Source organism: Corvus kubaryi, unplaced genomic scaffold (genome assembly GCF_017639235.1).
Source record: "Corvus kubaryi isolate FWS band 111438036 unplaced genomic scaffold, C.kubaryi_AGA036_p1.0 split3-73, whole genome shotgun sequence".
In the NCBI taxonomy this organism is placed as follows: Eukaryota; Metazoa; Chordata; class Aves; order Passeriformes; family Corvidae; genus Corvus; species Corvus kubaryi.
Genome location: NW_024582091.1, coordinates 23,794,144 through 23,807,263, shown reverse-complemented (window position 1 = coordinate 23,807,263; position 13,120 = coordinate 23,794,144). Strand labels below are relative to the sequence as shown.

The 13,120-nt window shown below is 42.5% G+C and overlaps 1 long non-coding RNA gene across 1 annotated transcript; it reads right to left on the bottom strand.

The window, feature by feature from the left end:
• Positions 1 to 934: 934 nt before the first annotated feature.
• On the bottom strand, positions 935 to 4,705 carry LOC121659327. Its single transcript, XR_006014283.1, has 2 exons — positions 4,200 to 4,705; positions 935 to 4,013 (listed from the first exon to the last, which is right to left on the bottom strand). It is a non-coding gene; the product is annotated as an uncharacterized LOC121659327 (long non-coding RNA).
• Positions 4,706 to 13,120: the final 8,415 nt, after the last annotated feature.

Here is a 13,120-nt window from a genome sequence, read left to right as displayed (position 1 = left end):
GACAGTTTTAATTGTGTTTCTTAGGCAAGTAATATACAATTCATTATTGTGTCATGCATCCTATGATTGTGAGATACTCTTTATTGCTCATTGTTATATCAGGCAACATTTCTCTCCTGCATACATCTGGTTTTATATAGTTCCTAGCAATGGAACAAAAACATAGCACATGCTTTGTGGCATCTCTTCACAGCTGAGTTTCCTTTGCTTGCTTTTTAGAGGGTACTTAGCATTTGCTTGGAACTTGATAGTTTTGAAGCAAGTCCTTATTTACAAGTGATGACATTAAAGATGAATAACACAAAGAGAATCAGTTCAGCAATATAATTTTGAAGTCAATCAAGAAACTCTTAGTAATTAATAGATACTTCATTTTAATCTCTTGCAACAGATGCATGTGCTTCTTTTGGCAGTTAACTGCTTTCAGGCACTAATTTCACACCATATGGGTGTCAGATTTCTGATCTCAACAACTGCTTAATTAATTGATGTTTTTATCTTTGAATGGGTTGTGTCTGCTCAGATCAAAAACCCAAGCATGCTATAAAATTGTAAATAGAGAGAGCTTTCCTTAGAGACTAATGCAGTATAACACTCAAAATTGGGATATGTTTATGGTTGATTTCACTTGAATATCATGTTGCTATAAGTGTGAGAAAGAGAGAGGAGACAGAAACCAAAGACAGTGCTGGAAAGCACGTAAGTAAAGTAATGCTAACCCCAAAATAATTAATCTCTCTCCCTAATAAAAGCAACTAAACAAAAGCAAAACCCAGAGATGATCCTGAAAGTGGTAGAAACAGACAAACAGAAACTTCAGATTTTCGGTTTTTCTCCAACAAATGGAGCTTAGCCTGGCATTTGGGGAACCTTACAATGTAAGGAAGGTGAATAGGCATAACAGAGGTGATAGGCACCATTTATTCACTATTTCTTAACACACAAGAGGGTACAGTATTTTAAATTTTGAGGCATAGTATTTAAAATAAAAGGAAGCAAGTAATTATTTTACTCAAAGCATAATTAACTCACTGTCACAGGATGTCATGGAAGCCAAGAGATATAAATGGATTCAAAATGGTAACAAAGAATTTTATAAAGAATAGGTCCATTGAAGAACATCAAAAAACAATAGCCCAGATGCAGCCTCTGACTCAAAAATTCTCTGAACTCTTGATTGTTTGCCTTACCCAAAGAAGGGTCATTCTCTCTTCTTTGCTTAGCCAACCTCAGCTGGCTAGTGTCAAAGTAAGGCTACCGAGCTGCATGGATTTGACTGGCCCCATCATGATACTTCCATTTTAAGAAGGAGATAATAAGAAAGCAGATTTAAAAAAAAATTCAGTATATCTCACCTCTGTCAGTTGTGTCCAACTGTAATCACAAAGGGACAAAGAAAAATGTAAGGGTCTGGAGTGGGGAGGGCTGTCATTCTTTCATTTTACACAAACTCTGCATGTTCACAGCAAAGAAATATGAATTCCATCAAGAGAACCAGAACTATGCCTTGGACCCTGATTATTAGGAATTATTACAAATGTTTTGGGAAATGTTACATTCTTCCTTAAAAAAAAAAGTTAATTATAACTGAAAAAATAAAAATATAATGTTGTTTCTTGTAGCTGTACCAGAAAGGCAATTCCCTGTTTCTGTGAGGAACATTGGGATTTCTTCTAAGTCAAGCATGTTTCTTACACCACAGTCTGAGGACAGTAAAATATAACTTGTGCTTTCAAGTATGGTTTTAGTTCAAGTTTGAAGGGGGTTTTCTGGATTCAGAGTCAGTTCTTGGTTGAACCCTATCAAAAACTTCAAGCCAATCCTCAGTATCACCTTCCCTCCCATTCCTGCCCAGGAATGTCCATCTCTGCTCACCTGCTGTGTTTCCATCCCATGCACCTGCAGGCTGCACTGCAGCCATGGCTGGCTAATAGCAAAAAACATCTTGAGTTTAGCAGCCATATCCTGCTGGCTATAAACTCAGTCTTGCTCTTTGCCAACAGCTCCCCCCCACAGAGGAAAGGGGTCACTGAAAGCATCCTACACCATTTGGCTACTGTAATTTCTCCACTGGCTGGAATTCATGAGCTTCCAGAGGTATCCCATTGCCAGTGGATGAGCCTTGCCTGAAGTAGGTAAAGCCCCGTAGTGCTAATGTTTGACACTGCTTGAAGGACTCACAGGATATTCTCAGTGTATCCTGAAAGTCAGGTCAGGAGTGACAGAGCCACAGCAGAACAGCATGGAGATAATCAGCTCACATCCTTGGACAGAGAAAAGGAATGGTGTCACCCTACACATGCAGTTTTCAGCTTCTCTTCTCCTGGAGATATGGTGTAGAAACATGGAAAATAACTTTTTCAATGGAAATGAATAACTCAAATGTAATTTTCCTTATAAAGTGCCACCAGAAGTTTGTGTGGGCCAAAGGGGTCTGTTAGGTCAACTATTCAGGCTCCTTAGTATGACCTCCTTTATGACTATATTGCCTAAATATTGCCTAAACTTTATGATCAATCAGGGGATCTTTATCACACAAGGAGTAGTATGAAAAATGAAAATGAAAATTTATTTGTGTTTGTGAGAAAAAGGAACATCCAAATGAAATGCCAGTTACTGTCACATACTCATTTACTCCAAATTATGCATGACTGACATTTGGTGAAGTCTGAACCCTTCAGGTTTGTGGTTTCATCTGTATTAGCTATCAGTAATGCAAAAAAAAAAAAAAAAAAAAGCAGAAGTGTTTTCTTAAAGTAAGACTTTCTTACTGACACTTTTCAGTGAGAACCATACTCTGGCTGACAGAAGTCATGATTCACAGTTATTGGAAAGCACTAGAAATGCACTTGTATCTTCCTCTACTCTTTCTCCTGGAAGACTGCTTCTTTTATGGTTCTTACCAAGTTAAATGGCAGTAACTGGTCAGGTGCAGACGGCCGGCAGTTGTCATGCAAGCTGTAACTGGAAATCTAAAAATGCACCACCAAAACCTAATAATGAAACTGTGGGCTCAGACAACTGATGAAGCAGAAAGGGTGGGTGTGAGTTTCTAGCACAGGCTGCCTGCTGACATCAATCCATTTCCTGCTCACCTTACTCACATGAGAAGCACTACTGAGAACAGCTAAACCAATCATGTAAGCAAAACAGCTTTTGGGTCTTCTACTTCTCTGCAGAGATCTGAACTGAAAGAAGCTGGCTGATGATTTTATGTGCAAAGGTGCTTTCTGCCACACCTTACAGCATCTTACTCCTGTTTCCAGAAGTCTATTTCTTCCCCTTCATGTAGCTTTCCCCATCTCACTCTCTCTTTTACCCCTCTGTCTGCTGAGTATGAGTGGAACGGCGATTTCTGGCCCCCAAACTAATCAATGTGCCAAAAACAGGTGCTTGTATGCAGAGTAAGAAACTAAATACGATACAAATACTTAAAGGTGAAAAACAGGATTTAGAACAGCGAGAGTAGACATATATTGCAATGACTGCACAGGAAACATTAGTACACAGATCCAGCAAACACAGATGACTGATTGCGTTTGGCCTTTTGCTTGAACTTGTTCCAGACATACAGCTACACACATTCTGCTCAGTATCTCCGTATGGAATCTTAAAAAGGTACTGCAGAAATTGCAAAATTGGTGTCCAGTCTGATGCAATCTCTTCTAATCATTTTCCCACAGCCATACATTGCAGTTTGTGTTTCCTGAGTCCCATGATCAAGTCTCCCCTTCCCCTTTTATCTTCATCTTGCTCCCCCTCACTTCCTTCTCCCATCTAACTCTTCTGCACCATTACCCTGTCCCACTCTTCTCCCAGACGCACATTCATCAGCGGGTGTAAATCAGCACTGGTACGTCGATGTCAATGGGAGCGATGTCAGCTAAAACCCCGGCTGACGACTCTTGTTTGAAATGCAGAAATTCAGTCTTGCACCCCTGCCTCCTGTTGCGAACGCTTTTCCTGTGTGCTGGAAGTCTCTGCTTGGCACAGCCCCTCCTTGCTACTTCATCCTGTTAAAGCATGAACCATTCCCAGGGCAATCTCTCATGGCAAGTGAGGTGCTGCGGCAAGAAGGACCTGACATCCCCGCAAGAGTAACTTTGTGTTGCGGTAACGCTGCTGCTAAGGAGCAGCGATGCCTCGGGCTGCTGTTCTGCAGTGGCAGGGTGGCTCTGTGAGGGACTTTAAACTCTCACCTCTGCTCAGTACGGTGCCCAAGCTCTCAAGATCGCTGCTAGTCTTCCCATGATTTTCCAAGTCCCTAGCAGCCCAAACGCATGCGCATCAAACACTGATTGCAGGCTGGCAGTCTTGTCATGTTAAGAAAACCATGGCTTAGGTCCAAGCTACAGTGTTTTCCTTTCTGTGGGATGATCAAAGGGCTCTAAACAAAGGCACGGAGAAGGTCTCCCAAACAAGTTTCTGCAGTGATTGCACTGAGGTTGCAGACAATGGGCAAAGTACAGTAAAGTCAGTGAAAGTGAGAAAGGACCGGCAGGGAACGCGACCATTTCAGCTGACTGAGAAGCCACTGAGCTAATGCAAAGGTGATTTAGTTACTTGTAACTAGCCCCCTCTGATTTCTGATTAACTCAGTGACACGCCTCAGCAAGAGAGTTTGGGCTAGCCTGTTTCGTTTTGATCTTTTTATCTCTTTTACCTTATGACACTATTGTTCCAGACTGCATTCCCGGAGAGACACCTCTCGCTCCACCCCCCGCAGCCTTTGTAAGAAGAGTGGTGGATCCAAGGGTGTTGGAAAAGCCTGCGGCATTGTTTTGCTGTCATGCAAACCTGGCTGCATTATCATTATTATCATAGACTGACATCTTTCATTGCCTTTTCTGTTTTCCAAGACAAAAGAGCCAGCTGAGACTGGAACAAAGGAGAATACAGGGAAAAGGAGAGAATATGTCAAGCAAGAATAGTTTGGAAATGGCCAAAAGTGGAAAAGGAAGTCTAATTCTAGCCTCATCCAGGGGAAAAAAAGTTTTTTTTGAGAAATGTAAACAAATCAGGAAATCCTGGCACTTACTCCAGTTCCGATTTGGCGAAACACACCAGCCCTTTCCCTATGTATGAGCTGCTGTTTGTGAATGAAATCCAGATTAGGTTATTCATTGAGCCCTGCCAGTCTCACAGTTTCCAGGTTTCCTTTTGCTTATGGCATAGCTTAAATCTTAAAATAATAATAATAAAAAAACATATGCATGTTATTAACTCTCCATATTCAAATGGAAATACAATGCTATCATAAATCTCTATTTTTTTTCTGATGTAAATTCCTCTCTTCAGCATGAAGCTGCAGGAAAGCCATTGTATCTGCACAATCTAAACTTGAAAGGGAATTTTTGTTAAACTAGTTATGATAGGGGAAACATGTTTTTCACTGAGTTGAAAGATTAAAGTTGGCCATAAAAAGGGGTGGAGGGGCTGGAGGAGGATTATTGGTTGCTCAACTAGTGATTAGATACAGGACTTCAAGGACAAATTAAGGAGCACAAAAAGAAAGATTTCTAAAGATAAGTGAAACCAGTTCCAATAATATCAAATAAAAGATGCCTTGTTTATCATTGTTTTTAATCTCCCCCAGTTCTATTCTACCTCTATTAGTCTAATTAGACAAAGAGAGTGTAAACCCCAAAAGAGACAACCAATCTTTTGTAGACCTTGAAGTCTGCCCAGTGTATCTGTCTCCCAACCTGCCCTTCTTTTGCCTGTCTCCCAGCGTGGGTAATTTCCCTCTCTTGTGATTCCAGCTTAAACGGCTTCTTTGTAACATTTTTTTCTCCTCTTGATTTCGTTTTTGATTTCTTACAGAAAGAGGTCTCTGGTTGCCAAAATTCCCTTTTTCCTGATTCAGAACAGTTTCTGTTTCATTAACGCTGTCTGGTTGGGGAGGGGGGGGGGGAGCAGGAAGAAGAAAGGGGATTGAATGTGGTTGTTCTTATGTCAGGCAGGGTTTATCTGCGCTGCAGTAGGGGACTTTTGGGGGTTAAGCTGAAGGATGCATCAGAAGCCATAAAAATAAATGGCCTAAATGGCAAAACCAGTGTACCTTGCCCATGGAGACATGAGAAAAATAGTTTCATGAATGCCAGGTGGTAGCAATGATGAGCTCTTATTTGTCAGCACAATGAATTGCAAGGAGTCAGGGAAAAAAACCCGCATCTACACTGACTGATTCGGGACTTATGGGTGGCTTTGCCTGAGGACTGAGGAAGCCAGGAGCAATTTCAACCCTGCTCTGAGGTAGGCATGCATGGAAAGATGCAACTGAGATGTTGCTTCTGTGGCTGGCATGCTCTCAGTCAATTTCTTGTGAAATCCAAATGTTGGAAGAGCTGCTTGAAAGGCTGAAGAGCTGGAGCAGTTCTGGTGTCCAGCAAGAGCCTTGCTTGCATATCTATTTCTCTCATGAATGAGAGAGAAAATATGGGGAAGGTAGTATTTGCGCAATCATCTTTTCTCCACAAAAATGATTGCATCTTCCAGCAGATAATCAATGGCTGTGAGCCATCCTGAGCTAAAATCAGTGAAAGCACAGCATCTTCATTTTACTGTGATATTACCATAGCATCTTGAGCGTTTTTCCCTTGTGGAAGCTGGACTTTACTGGGATTTATATGGTGGTAAAACTAAAGTGACAGTGTCTGATTTTGGTTTCTTTTTTTTCAGGTAGATGTATTTTTTTAGGGGTAAGAGCTAGAGCTAGCTCCATTTAAAAGTGACATGGCCTAAAATAAAATCCTTCAAAGTCTCTCTAATTTTACTTTTCTGACAGTTTTTTTCAAATACTTACATTTTCTTAGCACAAATATTTCTGTTGCCAAAAACTGGAAAATGTTGCTTCCCATTCAAATTTCCCTAAATTAAAAACAAACAAACAAAAAGCCATGAAGTGGTTGGTGTTTTATGTTCCCTGTTGGTTTAAACCTGTTTCATTTTTTCATTTAGAGACTGACTATGGTTCAGAGTTCAGGACAAATGGGGGTTACAGCTGCTGCATCAGACATAGTCCTCCAGGCTGTGAAAAATTGGTCCTTTCCGTATGGTTTGACAGCAACCTGGTCCCACAAAGGCTGCAGCTGAAGGTGTGCTCTTCCTCCCTCTCTGAAGAGTGCTGCTCACAGCAAGTGGGAGGTGGGAAGGAGCAGATGAAGGTGGGCTGAGACCAGGGAGGGCTCACAGCATGCCATCATGCTGGTGCCTGGAGTTCCCAGCTGATCTCCTGATTCCCAGCCATGCAAGCCATGGGGACTGCCAATTGGATAAAGGAGTGCTTATTTAGGGTTATCACTTTGGGGACCATTTCTTGCAGGATTACTACTGCATTTCAGTAGAGGTAGGTTCCCAACTTCTTTCATGTCAGCAGAGGGCTTTTCATCGCCTGCAGAGTCAGTAGCTGTCAGTCAACTGGCCTGAGCATGACACTGTAAATGCATTTCTACATCCAACACACACATTTGTAGAACCTGTAAAAATGGATAAAAAATGCACTTTTTTTTTTGTTTATTTTACTGCTATCAGGGCTATAAAAACTAACTTTTTTTCATGCCAGGGCATGGTTAATCATGAATAAAAAAATCTGGAAAGAAATTATGTTGCAGACCCATCTCTGAATGCTTTCTGTTGGTCAGGGAAAAAAGAAATTAAAAAAAAAAATCCAGCACATGTGTCTGAGCACTCAGAGGAGAGCTTGCAAAAGCTGTAGATGGTACATCTCTGTTACCCTGTCAAGGGAAAACTGCAGAAGCAGTGCTATTAATGTCAGGCTGTTTCTGTAGCCTGCATAGTGCTGTATTCTCCAGCACAGAAAAGAAGGGAAACAGGTGCTCCATCTCCTCAGCATCTGGTTTGGATGACCACAATACTCCAAACACCTGCACTTTGCACTCCCGCCAAGCCTTGCCTGCTATTGTATTAAGCAGGACTGTCTGCCTATAGCAATAAAAGACATTGTCTATCAGTTGTACCAGAGGAACATGGGTTGTGAGGAGGAGACAGAACAAACAAACCTGGGGGGAAAGAATCCTAATAGGAGAGAAAATCTGTTCTGTAGTTCGAATGCTTTTGACTGTTAAAGGGTGGGGACGTGAGGAACCCCCAGCTGGGTTTTGTGTTTTTGCAGAGGCTGGAAAAGGGAGATCAGCTTTTCAGCAGGTTTTCCTGTCTGAACAGATAGTTGGCACTTGTGTTAAGAGGGTAATAATACCTTTTAATATCAGATATCAGGTTTTAGAGCTTGAAGAGGAACTGCAGTTTCACATTTTAATACAGAATTGTTTTTACAGACTGTGCTGGGTTTTATCTCTGTAGCTCTGACTATAAACATGATGATTCACATCTTACTAAGAATGGATTTAGGGCTATTTAGGATTTAAACTGAAACTTTGCCCAGAACCTTAGATACTGAAGTTTATTCTATTTTAGGTTTCTTCTTCAGGACTGGCAAAGCCATCTCCCTGGATGTGAAACAACCAAGACATTCAGAAAACCAAGTCGGGGCAGCACATTTCAGAGGTTGCTGCAGCGTGAGCCGTCCCAGTGAAGTCACTGGTATCGCTTACGTCCTTAAAACCGTGCACAGATTTTAGGACCTTTTAAAGATGACAAATAACTTGTTTCAAAGAAAAGAATTGCTGCTGAATTGCTCAGCCTCGATTCTGTTCCGGATACCTGTAATAGTCTTATTTCCTGCCCTTGAGAAAGGTGCTTAATTTAGGGGTCTTTTCCTTTTCCCTCCGTGCAAAGCCGGGATGGCAGCTACCTCCTATGTGGGCTTTTTAATGGGAGGCGCACGGAGCTCCTCAGGGAGACGCGCTCCTGGGAGAGGCAGGCCCTGCTGCCGCGGCGAGAGGTGCGGCAGCAGCCGCCCCTGGCTGTGCGGCGGGAGGCCCGGGGTGGCCAGCGCAGCCCCGGGGCAGTGGCCGGAGCCCGGCGCGGGCCGGTCCCTTGGCCGTGAGCCCCAACTAGCGACGGCCGGCGGAACGGCAGCGCCGGCGCCGTCCGGCTGCAGGGGGGCATTTGGGTGGGGAAAAAGCTTAAAAACCGTGCCTTGGCCCCTTGGACACTGGCCGGGAAATGTCTGTGGCATTGGACTTAAGTGCCAGTGTGCGCTCGCAGCCCTGAAAGCCAACGGCGTCCTGCGCTGCATCCGAAGCAGTGCGGCCAGCTGGGCGAGAGAGGGAATTCTGCCCCTCTGCTCCACGCTGGTGAGACCCAGAGTGCTGCGTCCAGCTCTAGGAACCCAGCACAAGAAGGACATGGACTTGCTGGAGCACGTCCAGAGGAGAGACAAGAAGACGATCAGAGGGCTGGAGCACCTCTCCTTTAAAGATGGGCTTAGAGATCTGGGGTTGTTCAGCCTGAAGAAATGAAGGCTCCAGGAAGACCTTAGAGCGCCTTCCAGTACTTAAAGGGGACTTAACGGAAAGATAGGGTCACACTTTTTTAGCAGGCACTGAAGAGATAGGACGAGGTATAATGGTTAAACTGAAAGGAAATAGATTTAGAGTAGACATTAGGAAGATTTTTTTTACAATGAGGATGGTTAAACACATGAACACGTTGCCCAGAGAGGTGGTGGATGCACTATCCGTGGGAACATTCAAGTCCAGATTGGACAGGTCTTTGAGAAACCTGGCCAAGTTGAAGATGTCCCTACTCACTTCAAGGATGTTTGATTAGATCACCTTAAAATAATCCTCCCAGCCTAAACTATTCTATGATTCTATGAAGATTAATACCTTTTCTCTCATCTTTTTGAAAACTGTTTCAGGATGGCAGAGAAGTTGACACTTGAGAAGTATGGCTTTGTCGAGAAAAATCTCTCCTCTAACTGGCATTAGGAGTACTTTGCTGACAGAAAATTCTTTCATGGAGTTTTGGCTATGACGATATAAACAGGTAAAGAAAATCTGACAGTGCTTATGCGAAAAATGGAGTGCTTAAGTGCTCAGCTCAAGAACATAAAGGGACACCTGCAGGACAACATATGGAGCACTGGATTTTGTTAGATAACAGCTCTTCTTTTTTTCTCTGCAATGATCCATCTAACTTCCCAATTTACTACATCTCACACATAAATGCCAGTGTTTAAGATCCACAGCTATGGTGGAATCATGGTATGGGACATAAAGTTGAAACAGACTGAAACACAGAGTGGGAAAATAGGAATAGATGGGAGCTGTCATTATACTAGTCAAAGGGTTGGTATATAGCATGTGCACTCATCCACTGCTGTGCTCCATGGATATGGTTAAAGGGAGAAACTCCTTCTCAGAGAACTTCGTTGTTGCTACCCTAGTGAAATTGCATGAGAAAGAAAGTACTTGCAGTTCCTCTGGACTTTTTTTTCTGTCTAAGCAGATGCATCTTCTCAGATTCACTCTGTTTTTACAGCAACCACTATGACTAATTGCATATTTGGATAAAGAATGGGGAATCTTATTTCCAGCACATGAAGCATGGTGATTAGCCATCACTGAATTCAGTTCCAAGCCTGAATAAGTTATGCTATTGTTGGCCCCTATGTAAAAATGATGAAATTGAAGGTTAAGAATACATATATCCATATATTGTACATGGAGAGGAAGATATAAAAAGATACATATTTAACTGGTAGGAGCTCATATTTTAAGATTGGCAGTTTGCAGACTACTTATGATAATAAAACTGTGATTGGAGGCTTCTAAATCTGTGGCATGATTTTTCAAACTACTTAAATGATGCAGTTGTCCTCAAAAAAGTAGTTAAACACACTTTTACTCCCTAGGGATTAAGCCATACTGACTATTGCTTGTGCATCCAGGAAAATCCAGTTCTTAGCAATGACCACTTATTCCTGGTAATGATTAAATAGGTTCCACAAGATCATTTGAAAAGTGGTTTGTTTAAATATCATTTATTTGAAGGCCATTAAGTCTCTTGAGTTCAAGGGTAGCAAGGGAGATAATGTCATGGCAATGATATCACATCTCTATTTTATGACACCAACTGTGCCATAAATCTTACTTTGTACATGATTTAGGTGTGGGGAAAAGTTATTTTATTAATCCATCTTATCCTTCATCTCCTATCAAGGCAGTTCATATTAAGTTGGGAGGTTGGGAGGATGAGGAAGTTAGGATGTTTGCCATAAGCTGTCTCTGTCAGGTACAGTCACAGCACTGAGAGATCTTTCCTGCAGAGTGAGCTTTCTTGTCACAGTGCCATGATGCCACACACCCTTGATTCTCCTTCTCCTAAGAAACCAATTTGTGTATTTGCTTAAAATCAGTCACCTGCTCTCTGATGATTTTGGATGCTGTTTCAAGGTTCACTCCAGGGGATGCTGTCCACAAGTTGTTTATCTAGCAAAAAGCAGAACATGTGGAAGCCTGGCTCTGCGGAAGTGGGTGGCAGAGCTCCAGTTGTATGAATTGAGGCCAGGATCTTTTTCCCATCATGTTCCCATAAAGTGAATTAAAAAAAATAATGTGAAAGTACAGAGTAAAGCTCTTCATGATCATAAATTTGCACCATATCCTGCCATTCATACTCAGGAATCAAAGCCTTTGAAACCACTGAGTCAATGGGAGACTTGTCTGACAAAGAATTACAGGATTACATCCTCAAATTGTTGAAGTTTCATGTGCGTAACTGAACAGAATTTCCTTTGAAATGAAGAAAAAGCCCCTTGTAAGGTTAAAAAGTGAATCTGATTTTCATATTTTTCTGAGTCTGTAGTTCTTGCATTGGGTCTCATTTTCGGAAACACAGTCTTGGAAGTGGCCCAAAACTTTTTCAGCACCTCATCATTATTAACTCAGCATTTCTGTGTGAATGTAATTTTTCCAGACCTCACTGACTAGACAGGCAGGCAAAGCTAAATCATTTGGGGCATGCTTGCCACATCTACTCCAGCAAAGGAGGAAAAGTGGAGGAGCTTTAAAACTGGACATCAGTACACAAAGTAGCTAAAATGAATGCACTTGCACTACCAGGGCAGTATCACAGAATCAAATAAAATGATGCCTGATAAGACAACTATAGGAAGCAGCACTGAAAGTAAGACATTTAAAAGCAATGGGATTTATTATGAAACAGCATTTGGATTTCCTAGGAACCGTGTGGACTGAGACAGATGCTATGTATGAGAATGATACTTACCGAAATAGATGGTTTACCATGGGTTTCCTTAGCTTGCCAGAATTTTGCTGTGTTTACAGTTCCTCTGTGGTGGCCATATTGTTTCTGACCAGAGCATCACATGCAGTCAACTTTAATCCACAAAAAGAAATCTTCACCACCAGCCACCCATTCCTGCCACACAGACTCAGACAGGCAGAAATCAGCATCAGTTTCTTTTCCACCTTAATGTCTTGCCCAGATCTTGAGCACACAGAGGTCTGACAATTTATGCAACTCAATATTTCAGGGATTGTGGCCTGAAACTCTCTCTGTTCCCACCAGTTTGCTGCAGCTGCCAGGCCTTACATCCTGCCCTGGGAATGAAGTGTATGGAACTGAGAGAGGAGTGGGACCAGCAGTTGGTGAAAAACCTGACATCTCCCTTTTAACACTTATACTTCTTTTTGAAGCTCTTCATATCCAGATTTCCATTTGCTTAAAATTGACTTTATCTGAGAATAAAGCAATGCCTCTGAGTGTGTCCTCTGAGCTTGTTATAATCCAGCTTTGGCAAGGATGTGCTTTCTCTCAGGAAAACAGCCACTGGCCCAGCCTAGTCCCTGTACCTGATGGGTAGCCCCAAGCTTGCCCACGAGTAGTTGTGAACACACACTGTCTGGATTCAGCCAGTGAACTTTGTTCAGGGACTACTGTTTAACACTTCCAGGCATGTTTTTTTATGCCACAGGCTCCTCACCAGCTGCCAGAAAGGAGCTGCTGGAAGAAGCTGCTGAGCTGCCATCCTGCCCCAAACCACCATTCATGCCCTGGGCTGTCCCCTGCCTTCTGTTGGCTTGAGCATTTGGGGGAACCTAGTGCAGGGAGCCAGAATACACTGCAGTTGATCTGGCCTGCTCTGTTGAACCGACCCACTGGCTTTTTAAATTCAGTTTTTCTGGACAACTCAGCTTTCTGCTCTGGTCCCATGAAAGCCTCCAGGGAG